General features: G+C 38.8%; 1 pseudogene; it reads left to right on the top strand.

Moving 5' to 3' along the window:
- The first annotated feature begins 1,711 nt into the window (after positions 1-1,711).
- On the top strand, positions 1,712-2,244 carry LOC103589754 (annotated as a pseudogene).
- Positions 2,245-4,953: the final 2,709 nt, after the last annotated feature.

Genomic DNA, 4,953 nt, shown 5'->3' with positions numbered 1-4,953 from the left:
AAGAGGAATAAGTAAATGTATAGGAAACTGAAATATATTAAATGAGCCTGACATGCTGCAATACAGATAATATATTATATGGTGGTTTTCCCTAAGCTTAGCATTTTCTTATTACAAGGTCAATATGATGATTAATGGTTTATGCACAAGGTAGAAAATGATCATTTTCTTTGCAGTCATTTGGAGAGTATTGCATCTGGTATAATTTCTCTCCTACTTTGGTACCTGCTAGGTGCTTCTCATGTTCTAATTTTTGTTTTTGCTCCTCATTTCCACCCCAGCCTCTTTTTTGCACTACAACAAAAGCCAGGAAGGCTGCAGAACTACTCCTGTTTTATCCAATTAATTCCCTACAGGATTGAAAAACTGTGGTTATTTCTGAATTCTAACAGTTTTTGCAAACCTCAAATGCAATATGAGAACATTTCTGGACAACAAACTTCCATGAAAAAAACTGACAATATGTCCTGTATTTAGATACAGGATATGTGTTCATAGTTTGGCTTAAGCAGTGAAAGGAGAGTCCAGGGTTCCTTTTGAAATTTTAAGATGTCAATTTTCAGCAACAGAGAAAATAAAATTTGAAAGTAGCCACAAACAAATGAATTTTTATTTTAATTTAGAACTAGGTTCAAAGTATAAAGGAAAACTCTCATCTCTGGGGTTAGGATCTTGTTTATGCTGAATGGAATATGCCTTCCTGTTTGATAGAAAACACATGAAAGTGTTCTAATTGTGAAACAGCCCCAGGCAAGTGGTATTTAGGAAAACAAAATGCTAAGCATAAAATCACAAAGCTGGAAAAGACCCTATGAGAACATCTAGTCTTGCCCTCATCTTCCAACAGTGAATGGCTAACAGTGAATGGCTAGCTGTATGGGTTATTTTCTATTTTGGTAGGATTTATAAATTGATGGGGTTTTTTTCATCTTTTGTGCCCATTCACATGACAACTTTCAGTTATTGGTGGAACGTCTGGAATCACAAGAAGACACCAGTACCTAACAAAACTCCTGGCACATACAGTATTCAGTAGAGCCTTCTAGAAGAAATGAGTGCATCAACAAATGAAAAATATGAAGGGATAAATAGTAGAAAATTAATGATGGCATTCTTACTGGTATGATTAATAAAATGGAAACAAATTATGCCCCAGTTCAATGTTGTGCAAAACCTACTCATTCGCACTTCATAATATGGATTTTGCCCTCCTCAATACGGAGTTGACCATATAATGCATACTCCAAACAAGGATCTTTTTGAGAGTGAAAGAGGTGCTATTCATAATTACACCAGGACAACAGGACTTCTCTGGGCAAAACAGGATTAGTGGTCATCCTCTCAATGAGGGATTAAGGGGGGGGGTGTACATACAGGCTCTAAATTAAGAAAAAAGGGAGTTTTAACTCACAAATAAAGATTTGGAGGTATTTCACTAAGAATACCTTTGCCGTTCTTACCTCATCTTGAAATTATGGTAAGAAATGTGCCAAATGACAAAGATTTCTTCCCATTAATCATTCTTACAAAGAAGATTTCACGCCCTGAGATCCTGCCTACCTGTCTGGGACTCCCAACCCCACCCCCTGGCCTTTTACCACCCAAATTCCTCCTCTCCACTTGCAACTTCGATACTATCTGCTCAATTGTCCCCTGCTTCCAGGACCAGCGAGCACCGGATTTGGGGGCTGCTTCTTACCTCAGATCAACCATGAGCACCCAGAATCACCAAAATTGTCCCACCCAGGTGGGGGCTGCCGTCGAACGCCTGATCAACATGCATCTGCTGGGCCTCACTTACCTGTCTCTGAGCCTCTACTTCGAAGGCTAAGATGTGGCCCTGAGGGCGTGGGCCATTTCTTCTGCGAGTTGGCTGAGGAGAAACGCGAGGGCGCCCAGCGATTCTTGATTGAAAACCAGCACAGTAGCTGCACCCTCTTCCAGGACGGACAGAAGCTGACCCAAGATGAGTGGGGTGGCATCCTGAACGCTGTGGAAGCCGCCCTGGCCCTGGAGAAGAACCTGAACAAGGCCCTTTTGGGTCTTCATGCCCTGGGTTCTGCCAACACAGAACCCAAGCTCTGTGACTTTCTTAAGAGCCATTTCCTAGACAAGAAGATGAAACTCATCAAGAAGATGGGCGACCACCTTACCAGCCTCCGCAGCCTGGCTGGCCCACAGGCCGGGTTGGGCAACGGGTTGGGCGAGTATCTCTTCGGAAGTCTCACCCTCGAGCACGACTAGAAACTTCCAGAGCCCAGCAGCTTTCGAGGGACCCCCCCGCCCCTGCATTCCCCTGCCATTGGGATTGCTGCCTGAACCTCTCCCTCCAACCAGAAGGCAGTTTCTCACACCCAGAAGCACTCGCCCAAGCTATGGACCAAATGGAAACAAAAAAGGTTCTTTTTGTAAGGGGGCGGGGCAGGGGGAAGTTAGGCTGAGGGTGAGAAAAAGCATGTGGAATAGCATGAAGGATTTGTTGTCTGTTTTAATTCTCTAGATTTTGTAAAGAAATTGTTCTTAGCTTTTGTGAGTTGCTTGTGTACTTCGAGAATCTGAAACTATATTTTCTCTGTCAAAAACACTCATCAACTCACAAAATGTTGCATACAATTTCAGTGGTTTCATAATTTCTCTGAAGCCATTCTGGGTACTATATTAAACCTCTACTGTTCTCAAATATCTCCTTGGTTTTGCCCAGCAGAGCAGAGAACTGACTGTCTGGACTATATCTTATAGTGTACCTCATCCCTACTCCCAAACTTGGGATAAAATTGCTTTTCCTTATTTTCCTGTTGGTGTAATGTCATCTGCTTATTCTGAGGAACACAGTAAGAAAAAGCCCTGTAAAATTCATCTTTGCGTCTCCAGTTAGGGTGCTACTGAGAACACTATTACTTCATACACTGACCTCTTTATGTAGTTTCTTAAGAGAAATTTCCTTCCGGTCTTAGTATTAGGAATAACAGTGCTTCACTTTGGGTAATTGGTTTGTTTTTGTTTGTTTGTTTTTATGGACACTGTAAATGACGTGACTAATTAAGTTTCCTTTTCTGACTGCTTGCTAGAAAGCTTAAAGCCAAATTTGTAGTTCACCCGGGATAAATGAGTAGTATTGTATAAGTATTGTATATGCTTCATTCTGTCTGTTATTAATTTCTTGGTGTGTTTTATGGATCCTTTGAAGCCTAACCTGAAAACCTTTCTGGAACAAAGCTGTGTATAAATAAATTTTTAAATGCAGATTTTAAAATGTTTCTGTAGTTCCTTTTAGAGAAAAAGGAAGATAACTTTCAGGAAGCACTAAGAGAGCCAAAGTGATTAGAAGGGAGCTGGGTCAGATGGAGGTTAAATTCCAGAAGCCAAGAGAGGAGAAACAGCAAAATGTAGCATTTTATTTAACATGTATGTCATTTTCCTGGGCTGTTATTTTCTTCTAAATCCATACATTTGTGTCACACAAATAACAATCTAATAAACATGTATTGTTTTCTCTGCACTTTGAAAAGCTGAACTTATAACTTTTTCTCAAACCTAAGTGGGGAAAAATTTTTTTTCCTACAGCTGCTTTCCTTCCCGAAGCAGGAAGATCAAAGGCATAGTATCATTTCTTTTATTTTGTAAGGGTCAGAGGCATAGGAAGAATATTTTGCACAGATTGGGACAACTGTTTTGCTTAGTTAAGGAGAAAACCTTATCTTCCTGTTTTCATGCAAAGTCTTTTGATAATAGAAAAAGGATATACTGGAAATGTTATTTGTAGAGAAAGGAGTTTTTCCCATTTGCTGGTAGTTGGCAGTAAGAGATACACAAAAGCAGTTAATAATTGTCTTCAGATTTGGATTAAAAACTAGTATCTCTACTAAAAATATGCTATGGGTTGAATGTCCCTTCCAAAACTCATGTTGAAATTTAATCTCCAATGTAACAGTATTAAGAAGTGGGGCCTTTAAGAGGTTATTGGGTCAAATGGGATAATAGATTAATGGGTTATCATAGGAATGGGTTAGTTATCACAAGAATTAGTCTGTTATAAAAGCCATTTTGGCTTGCTCTCTCATTCACCCCTCACCCTGTGATGCCTTCTGCCATATTATGATGCACCGCCGGTCCCTTACCAGAAACTGACCAAATGTGACTGCCCAATCTTAGACTTCCTAGCCTCCAGAACTATAAGAAATAAATTTCACTTCTTTATAAATTACCCAGTCTGTGGTATTCTGTTGTAGCAACAGACAATGGGCTATTACAGAAAATATATACTTAAAATTATTTTTAAATTAGTACCCCAATATAAACAAATTTGAACGAGAAAAAAACACCTAAGACTATTAGATCAATTAAAAGGCTGTAATTTGAGGTAGATTATTTTAAAAGGACGAAAAAATTTATTTCCAAATAATGACTTAATATTTGTCACACCATTACTGATTAGTGTCTTTTAATGTCAAGAATGGGGCTGTAGAAGAAAGCTTTATTAAAGTCTCCCAAATGGCTTGAAATGTTCTTTGGTCATGAAATAATTCTTGAAAGACAGCAACTTGATGGGTCGACAATAAATGATGCAAAGACATATGATAAAATATTAGTTTGACTTTTAAAAATGACTTAAGGTTCTTGGCAGATTTATTTGTGGGGAAATGGGGATTTGATGGCATTAAATTTCTAGAGATTAATTTGGAAACCAGTCCCACAGTGATTTCCCATATGGATAAACACTGTGTGTGTGTACTTGCACTGAGAATTATAATAAATGATTCCTGAAGACAAATTCCTTATACAAACCTTCAAGGCTCTCCTTGGTCTACCATGTCTAATTTACCTTTTAAATTTAATTTTCTATTACTTTCCTATTGTTGAAGTTTTGGGGTGCCAATTGCTCACCCTTTCATCCAAGTTCTAATAAATTAGAAAAGACAAGAAGCCAGATGGAAATCAAGATAGCTTTGCTAC

This window comes from Galeopterus variegatus, unplaced genomic scaffold, assembly GCF_000696425.1.
Source record: "Galeopterus variegatus unplaced genomic scaffold, G_variegatus-3.0.2 Scaffold722, whole genome shotgun sequence".
NCBI lineage: Eukaryota > Metazoa > Chordata > Mammalia > Dermoptera > Cynocephalidae > Galeopterus > Galeopterus variegatus.
This window is presented reverse-complemented; position numbering and strand designations above follow the sequence as displayed.